Raw genomic sequence first — 13,794 nt, 5'->3', positions numbered from 1 at the left:
TCCCCACTTCACCATTGAAATTTGCCAAGCCTCAATTTCTTACTGTAGAAGGGTAAAATAATAAGAAGACATCCGGTGTTTGTGGAAATGTCACGAAAAAGTACATGTAAAGAAAGAGCTGAGCACAGTGCCTGGCACATATCCAGCACCCCTAAACTATCCTGTCATTAAAGTAACCCAAACATAGCAAAGAGTTTTGCCACCATCAGTGGTTTGCTTCTCCAGAGTTCCTACTGAGTTGGGCATGAGATCTCTTCACACAAAAATAAATCAAGATGCAGGGATCCAAGAGCAGAACAAGCCACAGACGACAGCTCCCAGTCCCAGCATTGATTCCTTCTACACCTCATGACCTTGAAGAGCAGGATCATTTTTCAAATCCATTTCTGTCCTGTTCCCCCCTCCCCGAGAAGACTGGACTACTCAATCCAAGCCTGAAAATTACCTAGAAGCCGATCATGACCATTACAGGACTAGTTCAGTCCAAACTAGGGCAAGATAGAGGCATAACCTCTATCTCCTGACTCAATCTCTGTTAAACCTTCCTTAGACACATGAAGAAAATCTAGTAAACCACTGCTTTGAAAAAAATTCATTACAATGCTATTAATCAAATTAAGTTCCTCACTTCTGAAATTAATACATTACATTCCTGAATACGGCAACTTTACTCTATCCTTAATATTCCTTAAAATTACTTAGAGATAACAAGAAACTTACTTGGATTCAAATGATCACTCTCTTCTAAGGTACAAAAGTTGTAAGACTACTGCCTAAATCAAGTTTTATTTAAAACCATCCTCTCCATTTCAAGTAAAACTCAACAACACAGCTGAAAAGGGAGGGTGTGAACCCAATCCACAACCATATCAATCCTTGGTCTTTGTCACCTATCTAGAATTTATCTCTGTATCACTCACCACCTGTGAGTACCTGCATGAAGGGTAATAGTAGAAATACTATTATCCAACAGGCAGGTACATCAACTGAAAGCCTACATTTCAGCTTCAAAAGAATTCCATTTTGTAAAATTCCAAGACAGAAAACAAAAACAAGCAAATCATAAAACAAGTGATCCAAGTCCCATCCAGGCATAAAATAACCTCCTGACCCCACCGTCCCCAACAGTGGAGTGGATGAGAACCATTATTTCAAACTTAAGCGGTCTGCACACTATAAAGCTGCATGGCGAGGCCGAAGTCTGAGGTCAGCACAAGTCTAGTGTCTGATGGCTGCCCAAGCCTGGGCCCCTGGCCAGCAACCCACCTCCAGAGACAAGTGCCAGGACATACTATAGTGTTTCCATTTAAGGCCCGCCACTTGGATCAGCCCATCTCTGAAATTTCTTAACACCACCTTTCCAGGAAGAATTTTTTTGGGGAAAAGGGAGGTGGTGTCTATTTTTTGCCACCGCCTTCCCTTGGGCTGTCAGAGCAATCTGCATCTCCGGGACAGGATTCTTTAAAACCACTGGGTTAAGTCTCAATTCATGGGCCGCTTTTCAAAAATATGTACAAACATGTATGGAACCGGCCCTTTTGCCCACCATCTAACTCTTATCATACACCCCTCAAAAAAGAAAGAAAAGCCCAACAAAATTGACAAGTCCATTGTATTTACCTTGCTGCCTCTCTCCAGAAGCCAAATTCATGACAACTTTTTAACCAAGACTTTTCTTCTGCTACTAAGTGGAACGTAAGTAGCTTCTCTCCCATGCAAGCAGCGTTCAAATCTCCAGGGGAAAGGAGGGGTGGGGAGGGGATGGAAGACTATCTGGCACAAACTGGACAGAGCTGAGCCGGTTTAGAACCCGACGGAAGTTACTGAATCCAGCGGCCCCAGAGGCCCACATCTCTTCTTAGAGCGCCCGAGGTTCTAGCCTCACTGTTTTGGTTACAGTGTTGAAGGAAGGGTTTTAAACTTGGCAAAGTACCGTGCAACATCTGTAACCACATTTGCCTTCTGGGGATCGGAAGATGAATCCCACATTCCTGGCTTTGAAGCTTTTTGAAACTGCAGCTAGGAAGAAGCGAGGGAGGGAGGGAGTTGAGCAGAGTTTATTGGCTGTCTCTCCAGCAGAAAATTCCTCTTGGAAGAGACGGATATTTTGAGGGTGGGGGAGATTCGCCTATCTATCTCCTTACTCTCTATCAAGCTCAGCTAGGAAGGTGAGCCCCGTGGCCCCGCGGCCAGATCGATTTACAAGTCAGAGTCGCACACCCTGAAGGAGTTCACAACACACACACACACACCACACGCGCACACACACACGCACACACCCCAGCGCAAACCTGAGACCCCCGCTCCACGCCTCTGCTCCCAATCCCTTACCCCACCAGCAGTTCAGGCCCAAAGCAAGACAGTTTTGTTCCGCGGCTGCTTCCCCCACGGAGAGGGGATCAAGCTTGGGGGAGAAAGGAATGAAAGCGAGGGGGAGGCACCGCAGACGCCCACCCAGCCACCCCCGATCCCTGCCTCTTCTCCGGCTAGGCTACCTCCTCCCTCGGTCCGCCCGGCTCCAGCAGGCGCGGCCGGCGACCTGCGCTCACCTCGGGTCCCGCCGCGGCCGGGGGCTGAGCCGGGGGAGGCGGAGTGCGAGGCAGCCGGGCGCTGCAGGTCGCCGCGGCGCGGCGCGGCGCGGGGCGGGGCGGGGCGGTGCAGCCGGCGAGGGAGCCCGGAACTCTGCGGGGCCGGGGGCTGGGGGAAGAGGGCCGGCCCCGAGCGGCGGCGGCTGCGGCGGCTGCGGCGGAGCGGTGCGTGGGGCCGGGGGCTTCCCAGCGCTGGGGCCGGCGCGGCTGGCCGAGGAGCAGGCTGGCAGCGGCAGCGGCGGCAGCGGCAGCCACCCGGGGAAAGAGCCGGGGGAGGGCGGGGAGGCGGGGTGAAGAGGAGGAGGAAGGGGAGGAGGGCGGGCGGAATAAACTTCCCAAGGCGCAGAGGCTCGGGCTGGGAGCACCGCTGCGGGCGGGGCGGGCAGGCGGGCGGGGGCTTGCCCCCGGGAGCGGTGGGGGAGACGGTCACAGAGAGTAGAAAAGTTCCCCCAGCGCCGAGGGGGAGGCTGCGGCGGCGGCGGCGGCGGCTGCAAAGAGCAGGAGCCGGAGCGGGAGGAGCGGGAGGAGGAGGAGGAGGAAGTGGCTGCGGAGCGCTCGGCCAATGAGTGTCTGGAGCTGTGATTAACCAGGCAGCAACACATCATTTCCTCCCGGCGCGGATCCAGGGAGCCGGGAGGGAGAGGGGAGGCGGCGGGGCGGGGCCGTCCCCGCGCCCCCTGCAGGCGCCCGGCCGAGGGCGAGCCCGCCGAGCCCCGCCGAGCCTGACCGCGCCGCCCCCGGCGCGCCTGGCGCTGTCTGGCCGGTCGCTCTGGCCGCCGGGGGGAAGCTGCGAGCGCGCCGCCCGCGGGGTTGCTCGCAAGCGGCGAGGCAGGCCGGAGCCGGGCTCCCGTGGCCAGGGTGGGAGGAGAAGAGGCCGCGCGGCGGCACGAGTGAGTGCCCAGGTAGGCGCGGGCGGGGCCGTCTGGACAGCTCCCGGGGGCGCGCGGGGCCGGCGGGCGAGCGGGCGGGCTGCCTCCGGGGACCAGGGACTGCGGGCGGCCACTTACTCGAGCCCTGCTGGTCAGACTTGAGCTGGATTCTCAGAGAGAAGCCTCGGCATTCTCATCCAGGCCATCTCTGACCTGCCTTCAAATCCTCTTCCACCTTCCACTTTGCTCATTTCCTTTCGAGGTCTAGGGTTATGCAAGAGCTTGCCATTTTCGCAGTTGGCTTCCTTAGTACTAGAAATAAGCATGGAGGAGCTTCTGCGGTGATTTAGCCCTGTCCTAGGCGCCATGGGAGCTTACAGTAGAAAGGCAGCAACATTCGCCGCAGAGAGGCTGACAACCTCGGTCCGTAGATACACAAAAACACCCCAGCGTGCTAATACTACCCAGAGCATCAAAAAGGCATGCAAGGATCAAATTTTGCGTGGTTCCTGCTGAGTGTAAAGGAAAGCACCAAGCCATTTTCTCTGCCCTCTAGAAGCTTACGATGTACAGGCCTATCACAGAGCAAAATAAAAACATGAAACCTATAAATGGGAATGCCATAAAGTATTTTTATCTCTACAGGTTCATTCATACAGAGGGCATTTATTGGGTGACTGCAGTACTGCAAAAGGTTGCAAAGGAAATGGAAGATCTGGTCCCTGCAGGTTGAGAGTTTACAATCTAATTAGAAACACAAGGCGAATGTACGTGAAACAACTAGAATCCCCAACTGTAAGGAAAAGGATGAAGTAGGTGGGGGCATTTTTTTCATAAGGAGAAGAGCTATGTCCCTATATGATCGGTGAGAATTAGGAGAGGCAAGTTCAATACAAATCAAGGCAATAGCACCTATGTGTATCCCTGCTCTATAGAATGCTCTAACAGGGCCCTCACTGTCACTTGGTCAGCTCTGCCACTTACAAACTGTTTTGACCTTGGGCACATTTTTAACCTAAAAAGGGAATAAAGGTTGTCTCCTGAGGCGGTTGTGCAGTTCAAATGAGATTACAAACGTGAAAGCTTGTCAAGCTCAATCATGTACATTCATGGAGTCCTCATTGTACAAACTGGCCCCTTCTTGGTAACCTTTAGAGTTCCCTCCTAGGCTGTAAGCTCCAAGAGGGCAGGGACCAGGTCTGGTTGTATTCACCATGTATCACTATGCCTAGCAGAAGGGTTCATGGGAGCGTTCAATAAAGTTTTGCTGAATAGGTAAATAAATGAATTAATGAATCCTGTTATGCTTTGAACAGTTCCTATTACTTGTTCCTTAAGCAGTTCCTTCAATAGTGGTCTTATTGTATGGCTGGCTCAGTGAAAGCCCTCTAACTCAATCCTCCTGTGACTCACTTGTGTGCCAGGAGACTGGGAGAATTCTGGGTGGTACTGTCAGAGGCATTCAAACCAGAGCGACTCCATTTTGAATGAGGGCTAGGAAAATGAGGCTGAGACTTGCTGGACTGCGTTCTCAGAACGTTAAGCATTCCTAGCCTCTGGATGTTTACAGTATGGGAACAAATTAATCGTGTTTACCCAACAAACCCAGACATGGAAGTGTCCATATATCCCCATAACTGGAAACCGAAGGTGTTTGTAATTTTGCTTTAAAGATAATAATATGGATTCTTGCAAAATATTTAAATTAGTTAAGCAAATTAATTCTTTATCACAAACTCTGGTAGCAGAGCACAACTCCCCATATAAACAAGTGTTGCACCTAAGGTGGATTTGTTCCTTGTCTTACTTTTGGGAATGTCCTACTCTGTCGATGGAGTAGCTGTCCTTTGTCCTTTCATCACCTTACTTTCTTAATAAACTTGCTTTTCCTTTGCACTGCGGACTCGCCCTCAATTCTTTCTTGCGTGAGATCCAAGAACCCTCTCTTGGGGTCTGGATCGGGGCCCCTGCCCTATAACATATTTCTGGTGACCACAGAAGGGACTATAGTGCAGAAACACTGACTCGGCGGCTACCTTTCGGTAAGTGTTGGGGTCCTGTAACATATTTCTCATGACCCAGATGGGACTATAGTGCAGAAACCCTGACCCAACAGCTACCTTTGGGTTGGTTGGGACTGTACTGTTGGCAACTGTAACAGCACTTGTTACCTTTTAACATAAAGAGAGTGTGTGTGTGTGTGTGTGTGTGTGTGTGTGTGTGTGTGTAAAGCAAGAGGCTCCTCCACTAGGCTGTATCCTGTGGAGGAGCCTCCACACAAGCCCTGTGCACACAGGATTCAGTACTTTGGCTTGGACACCTTAATACGGGTGTCCAAGATTGGCACTATTGACATTTGCACTGGGTAATTGTTGTGAGTGCTGTCCTGTGCATTATAAGATGTTTGGCAGCGTCCTTGACCTCTCCTCACTAACTGCCAGGACACCCTCCCCCCACAGATGTGACAACCAAAAATGTCTCCAGACAGTGCCAAATATCTCCTGGGAGGGGGTACAAAACTACCTCCTGTTGAGAACCACAACCTTACTCTAAGATCTAATCCATTGATTGAACTCTGGTGGAAAATCACACCAGTAAAGTTACTTGGAAGGTATCTTCTGTTATTCTAAGATTTTCAGATCTCTTCAATCGTATGTTTCAAGGAGCACGACTCTTGCTAATTAATTGCCTGCTGCATTGTGAATTGGCATCTCTTCTGTTTTCTACATATCCTCCTTCTTTACGCCCAGATCAACATGTTCATTTCTAAAAGTCAACAGCTTTCAAAAACTCTTAGGAAACAGGGTCTTGAGCAACCTAAGAGTCCTGTATGATATTTTTCTATAAAATTGGAATTTGTTTTATAAAATTTTGCAGACAGCTTCTCTGTTACAGTCTGTTAAGCTTTTAGACTTACAAACAATAATCAGATCCTCTCTGGACTCAGATTGTGATACAATAAGTATATAAGTCATAATTTTAAAAAATTAACATAGTTAACCACATTGAGTACTTTTCTTTCATCTTAGAACCATTTCTTTTTGGTTTCAGAGAGAGGTTTTATTTCATAATGGGAAAAAAGAACATGTTTTCTTCACCGGGTACAGTGGCTCATGCCTGTAATCCCAGCATTTTGGGAGGCCAAGGCGGGTGGATAACTTGAGGACAGGAGTTCAAGACCAGCCTGGCCAATGTGGGGAAGCCCTGTCCCTACTAAAAATACAAAAATTATCCAGGCATGGTGGCATGTGCCAGTGATCCCAGCTACTCAGGAGGCTGGGGCAGGAGAATGGCTTGAACCCAGGAGGCAGAGGTTGCAGTGAACCAACATCATGCCACTGCACTCCAACCTAGGCGACAGAGCAAGACTCTGTCTCAAAAAAAAAAAAAAAAAACAAGTTTTCTTAAAATCTATAAAGCAAAATTCAGCTCAGTTATCAACTTCTAGAAGCAAATTCTTCAGAATATTGGTGGGATATTTGAGAGTTGGTGGTGATTCATGAAAATCCTGTTGGATTAATGTGCTGTTCTACTAATAAAGCTTTCTTAAAAAAAAATAAAGATTAACAGTGGAAGGAAGGAACAAACAAATTCAGATAAGTCCATTCACTAAGTAATAGGCATGTAGAACCAAAAAAAAAAAACCATATTTGTGATATGAACAGACATTTTTGTCAGCAAACAGTATCGTCCATCTCATTAAATAAGGTTATTTGAAGTGTTGGTTTTATCGTTTTGTTTATATTTAGCTTTAGTTTCATAGTTGCATAATGGTTACAGTATATGCAGATGAGTTTATATCTAGGTTAGTGATTGTTCACATTTAAATTAAGCATTGAAGACTGGGTAGACGTCCACACAGCCTAGAAAAATGGCAAAGGTTGAGGGTTGAATGTGGTATATGGTAAGATAATTCTCCAATGTCTGTTTTGTTAGAATAAGAATAATGACATACACTCCTTGGGGAGGGCGGTCTCCAAGTTCTCGATGAATTCTTGAAATTTGTGCTTTTGCTTCAATCACAATGTTTGTAAAACAATATATTAAGTTAATATTGTGTATATTGTGGATCATATGAGTGTCTACCAGGCAATCAGGACCCCTGCCTTTTTTGCTATGTACCTAAAAGGACATGCACCTTATTTAAATGATGTTTTAATAAAAATAAGGCTTTACTCAAGGTTCATACTAATGTTTTTTAAAAGGTACCTACATTTTAAAGCTACGTGTATCACTCAAGTGTGAGAAATACTAGCCCAGCTGCATCATAACTGTTCTTGGAGAGTAATGAATTAAAAAGGCCTTGAGATCTGAAATTTAGTCCTAATCCTGAGGCCCTAAGAAACCAATATTATATTCTAAAGATCTAAGCAACTCAATCAAAATAGTAGGGGGTAGAAGATAAAATCATAAGTGGAAAGGATCACTAAAAGTCCTGTCTGGCTCGGCACCCTTGTTCCCAAAAGGTAAACATTTAAACCAGTCAGGACAGACATTTGTTTATCTTCCAAGTTAAACTTTCCCAGGTGTATCAATGACTCATTAATTGTGCATTTTATACAAGAGTTCACTGGCCATCTACCATATTCAGGGAACTGTGAGAGTTACACACAGAGTCCTCAAGCTGCCTGTAGTTGAAATGGGATGTCACTGCAGTCACCCCTGGCATAGCAGGCTACATACAAACCACTGTGTGACTATGGGCCAACAGTGTGACTAAGAGCCATTACAAAATCATGCCAATTATTTATTAAACAATATTGAGATACTTGGAAAAAAATTGTTAGTGCCTCCCCTCAAACCATTCCTGAAAATATTTCTAAAAGGAATAAAAAGTAAATATATATATATATATATTTAATCATAAAATTAAAGCAAATATTGGTAAATATTTATCTTTATATGGGGAAAGAACTTTCTAAATAAAAGCCACGGAAGAAATTGGGCGTCGTGGCTCACGTCTGTAATCCAGCACTTTGGGAGGCCGACGTGGGTGCATCATGAGGTCAGGAGATCTAGACCATCCAGTGAAAACCTGTCTCTACTGAAAATACAAAAAAATTAGGCAGTAGTGGTGCACGCCTGTAGTCCCAGCTACTTGGGAGGCTGAGGCAGGAAAATCGCATGTATCTGGCGGAGGGAGGTTTCAGTGAATGGAGATCGCGCCACTGCACTCCAGCCTGGGCAACAAAGTGAGACTCTGTCTTAAAATAAAATAAAAGTCACAACAGAAATAAAGGTTGATTGGCTTGACTACAGAAAAAAATTTCCCTGACATTTTGACTTTTGTCCATAATGTTCCCTAAAAGTTTTTAGGGAACAATCAAACAAACGAAGGTAAAAATAAGTAATAAAACAAGAAGCAATACTATTTTCAACACATATTCAAAGGGTTAAAATCTTTAATTATAAAAAAAAAAAACTCCTTCAAATAAAATGTTCCATCTAATAGAGCGTTAAGCAAATATGACTAGACAAGGAAAATTTAAATTATTACATACGAGATTTCGGAAAAAAGTTTACCCTCTAAAATTCGAAGAAAAGATAATACATAAAAACAAAAGCTGAGATATAATATTTAATATTATTTCACACAATTTTGTCAGCAATTAAGCATAGTCTTTTGGTAAGATTCACTTTATAAAGGACATAGTTACTATGGAGAGTGAAACTAGAAAACAATTTCTGGAAGATAATTAGGTGATATATATAAAATATTTATATTCTTTGACATTTTAATCCCATTTCAGAAATTTATGCTATGAAAATAATTAATTGCACAAAAATTTGTGTAAATGAATAATTACCATCTAATAACTTCTGAAATTCCAACAGTAAAGCTTAAGTTGAAAAAAAATAAAACACAAAGGTAATATTCCAATCCCGTAACCCTTATAAACACATTCATCCATCAAATGTATACACAAAGAAAAAAAGACTAAAAGGAACTATTCCAGGGATGTGTAATACTTATATGAATTATAACTGACTTTTATTTTCTTCTTTACCATCTATGTGTTCCAATTTTTCTATAACATACTACTTTTATAAGCAGGAATAAACATTATAAAAATAGAAATGCACGTTTTTTTTAAGGGTCTGACAGTCATAGGACAAGACCTAACTGGTGAGGAATACATATGAATTTTTATTTGTGAAATGGGAGGTGAGGTATATTGAAAATAGAATTCAAATTTGACGTTTTTGTTCTCTGCTAGTAGGTCCATCTCCTTCAGAAGAAATTTTTTTCAGAGAACTTAAAGTGGAGCTTTGATCTGCCTCGTTTGCCTGCATCTCAGGCTCTTTGCGACAACTTTGCAGCCTCAAGGGATAGAGGCCCATCAGGACTGTCCATGGTCTTGCTCACATTCTGAAGCTCCTTGAGTTTCTAATTTACTTAACTACTGTTAATTTAGCTACATTGTTGAGATGTGGATTTTAAAAGCTAGTCCCATGGCCGGAAGATCAAATTAATTTCTTCCCCAAATTAGACAAATGCATTTCAAATACAACTGTGTGGCTCTTGGTAGAATCCAGCACTACCGTGGCTTTTCAGTTTTAGGAAGCATTCTTTTTCCTGATGCTTCTCTGAACACTGGCATCATGAAGATGTTTTCATGGATAAGAAATCAGATTAGGCCGGGCGCGGTGGCTCAAGCCTGTAATCCCAGCACTTTGGGAGGCCGAGGCGGGTGGATCACAAGGTCGAGAGATCGAGACCATCCTGGTCAACATGGTGAAACCCCGTCTCTACTAAAAATACAAAAAACTAGCTGGGCATGGTGGCGCGTGCCTGTAATCCCAGCTACTCAGGAGGCTGAGGCAGGAGAATTGCCTGAGCCCAGGAGGCGGAGGTTGCGGTGAGCCGAGATCGCGCCATTGCACTCCAGCCTGGGTAACAAGAGCGAAACTCCGTCTCAAAAAAAAAAAAAAAAAAAAAGAAAAGAAATCAGATTAATTTTCTCAATCCGAATGTAGCCCCATTCTACCAGTATCTAAAATCCAAAGGCTTCCTTTTTATTAACCTACTTTTGTTCAGTGAAACTCCAGAGAGCAACTGCTAAGGTTAATTACATATATGTAGCGGAGAACTAGCTGTGTGACCCTAGGCAAGTAACTTCAGATTTCAGAGCCTAGTTTTTCCTCAGGTGTAGAGTGAGGGAATGGGTTGCACCTTGGAGGTCTCTGCATTTTGAAATTCCTCAAGCTAAGTTGGAATTCCTAGGAAGTTAATTGTTCGAAGTTGCTGATACTGCATTTGACATTTTTGAGGAAGAAGAGCTTCAGATATCTAGGGACTTACAAAAGGCCAGTGTTACTAGAGTGAAGTATGTGGTCAAATGGCCATGGAGGAGGATGAGGTGCCCTGGCCAAATTATATAGTTTCACAAATCACCAGCAAGGGAAGTGATTAAAAGGGTTGAAGCAAGGAAACGATTGACAAATTTGCTTTACATCACTTGTCACTATACCCAATACATCCATGTCTTTGTTAATCATGTTTTTCCTAATAATTAACTGTTAAAAAAAAAAAAAAAGAAAGAAAAGAAAAGAAAGGCTAGGCTTGGTGGCTCGTGCCTATAATCCCAGCATTTTGGGAGACCGAGGCGGGTGGATCACCTGAGGTTAGGAGTTCAAAACCAGCCTGGCCAACATGGCGAAACCCCATCTCTACAAAAAATTAGCTGGATGTGATGGTGGGCACTTGTAATCCCAGCTACTTGGGAGGCTGAGGCAGAATTGTTTGAACCTAGGAGGAGGTGGAGGTTGCAGTGAGCCAAGATTGCACCATTGCACTCCAGCCTGGGTGACAAAGCAAGATGCTATCTCAAAAGAGAGAGAGATAGAGAGAAAGAAAGAAAATATGCAAATATGCCAGACGCAGTGGCAGATGCCTGTAATCTCAGCACTTTGGGAGGCCGAGGTGGGAGGATTGCTTGAGCCCAGCACTTGGGCAACATGGCAAAATCCCGTATCTACAAAAAATACAAAATTTAGCCAAGTGCAGTGGTACAGGCCTGTAGTCCCAGCTACTTGGGAGGCTGAGGTGGGAGGATTGCTTGAGTCCTGGAGGTCAAGACTGCAGTAAGCCAAGATTGTATCAATGTACTCTAGCCTTGGCAACAGAGTGAGACCCTATCTCAAAAAAAAAAAAAAAGGAAAAGACACAAGTACAAAAGGATATATTGGATTCAGAGTCCACAGTACTAACCATTACACCATGGAACCCACAAAAGGATATATTATATAGTGAAAAGTAAATTCCAGAACCACCATTGTTTCCCAAGTACTCATTTCCCTCTCAATAATGCCAGCTTCCATGTATCCTTAAATGTTCTAGACACATGAAAGTACGCATGTATTCTCTTTGTCTTAAAACAGATGGTAGGTTGGCCGGGCGCGGTGGCTCAAGCCTGTAATCCCAGCACTTTGGGAGGCCGAGGCGGGTGGATCACGAGGTCAAGAGATCGAGACCATCCTGGTCAACATGGTGAAACCCCGTCTCTACTAAAAATACAAAAAAATTAGCTGGGCATGGTGGCACGTGCCTGTAATCCCAGCTACTCAGGAGGCTGAGGCAGGAGAATTGCCTGAACCCAGGAGGCGGAGGTTGCGGTGAGCCGAGATCGCGCCATTGCACTCCAGCCTGGGTAACAAGAGCGAAACTCCGTCTCAAAAAAAAAAAAAAAAAAAAAAAACAGATGGTAGGTAACATGCTGTCCACACCCTTCTATCCTTTGTTTTCTTTTTAAAATTAACCTAAAGGTTTATCTTGAAGATTAGTAGTTCTCTGTTGATAAAGTCTTCATTTCAACACAGTTGTTACATCCAAGTGTGTACTGTTGTTAACAGTGCCGTCTCTCTCAAAGAAGCACAGAACTCTACACTTGGAAGGGACAGATCTCATTTAGTCCCAGCCTGCCTTTTACACAGGCAAAGTTTGTCCCTGAAAATCCATGTGACTCTTCAGGTTCCATAGCTAGTTGAGGCAAGGCAAGAACTAGAACTTGGTTCTTCTAATCATTCTCCAGTTCATTTTTACTTTCTGATTGTGGAGTTATACATGTTGTAATAAAAAATACGTTCTTGTTGTTTTAGAGACAGAATCTCGCTCTGTAGCCCAGACTGGAGGGCAGTGGTGCTATCATAGCTCACTGTAGCCTCGAACCCCTGACCTGAAGTTATCCTCCCAACTCAGCATCCCAAAGCCCTGGGATTATAGGCACAAGCCACTGTGTCTGGGCTAAAAATAGTTTTTAAATGGTATGCCTGGTAAGATTCCATTTTCATTCTTTAAACAACCACATATGCACACGAATGAGCTTGGTGGGCTATTTGCCCAGATGCTGACAGTGGTAATCTTGGGATGACCGCAGTGTTGGTGATCTTATACTTTTTTGGGTTTTTTTTTTTTTTTTTTTTTTGACGGAGTCTCGCTCTGTTGCCCAGACTAGAACGCAGTGTTGCAATGTTAGCTCACAGCACCCTCCACTTCCCGGGTTCAAGCAATTCTTCTGCCTTAGCCTCCGGAGTAGCTAGGATTACAGGTATGCACCGTAATGCCTGGCTAATTTTTTTTTTTTTTTTTTTTTTTTTCTTTTAGGAGAGACAGAGTTTCACCATATTGGCCAGGCTGGTCTCCAACTCCTGACCTCAAGTGATCTACCCACCTCAACCTCCCAAAATGCTGGGATTACAGGTGTGAGCCACCACACCCAACCCCTTTTTTGGGTTTTGACAGCAACTTTTTTTGTTTGTTTTCCAAGACAGAGTCTTGCTCTGTCACCCAGGCTGGAGTGTAGTGGTAGGTTCTCAGCTTCCTGCAACCTCCAACTCCCAGGTTCAAGCAGTTCTCCTGCCTCAGCCTCCCAAGTAGCTAGGATTACAGACATATGCCACCACGTTTGGCTAATTTTTGTATTTTTGGTAGAGACGGGGTTTTACCATGTTGGCCAGGCTGGTCTCGAACTCCTGACCTAATGATCTGCCTGCTTTGGCCTCCCACAGTGCTGGGATTACAGGCATGAGCCACCATGCCCAGCTTGATGGCAACTTTATTGATACATACATACCACACAATTCACCTATTTAAAAGTATACAATTCAGTGGTTTTCACATATCAAATAGTTGTGCAACCATCACTGCAATCAATTTTAAAACATTTTCATTACCCCCCAAAAGTATCCCTACACCCATTAGCAGTTTACCAACATATTTATACATTTTTCCACAGTTTAATTTTTTTATTTGTATAAATTTAATGGGTACAAGTACAATTTTGTTACATGGATATATTGAGTAGTCATATACATTTTATTCGTATATTTCCTTAAAA

The 13,794-nt window shown here is 44.6% G+C and overlaps 1 protein-coding gene and 1 long non-coding RNA gene across 8 annotated transcripts in view; one reads left to right on the top strand and one right to left on the bottom strand.

The window, feature by feature from the left end:
* The window catches only part of ACVR1 (activin A receptor type 1), a 144,850-nt gene extending 141,762 nt beyond the window's left edge, over positions 1 to 3,088 (bottom strand). For 2 of the 7 annotated variants that reach the window (XM_039470012.2, XM_039470016.2), the window contains exon 1: positions 2,550 to 3,079. The gene's annotated coding sequence lies outside the window, so the exon portion shown is untranslated. Of the gene's footprint in view, positions 1 to 1,620; positions 2,302 to 2,495 lie in introns of those variants that run through there. The other 5 variants (XM_039470014.2, XM_039470015.2, XM_039470017.2 and 2 more) reach the window with 5 other exon arrangements.
* A 123-nt stretch (positions 3,089 to 3,211) lies between these two features.
* On the top strand, positions 3,212 to 11,621 carry LOC141584603 (uncharacterized). Its single transcript, XR_012517752.1, has 2 exons — positions 3,212 to 3,490; positions 4,103 to 11,621. It is a non-coding gene; the product is annotated as an uncharacterized LOC141584603 (long non-coding RNA).
* Positions 11,622 to 13,794: the final 2,173 nt, after the last annotated feature.

The sequence above is a fragment of the Saimiri boliviensis genome, chromosome 5 (assembly GCF_048565385.1).
Source record: "Saimiri boliviensis isolate mSaiBol1 chromosome 5, mSaiBol1.pri, whole genome shotgun sequence".
In the NCBI taxonomy this organism is placed as follows: Eukaryota; Metazoa; Chordata; class Mammalia; order Primates; family Cebidae; genus Saimiri; species Saimiri boliviensis.
The sequence above is the reverse complement of the archived record's forward strand: the minus strand, read 5'-3'. Positions and strand labels throughout refer to the sequence as shown.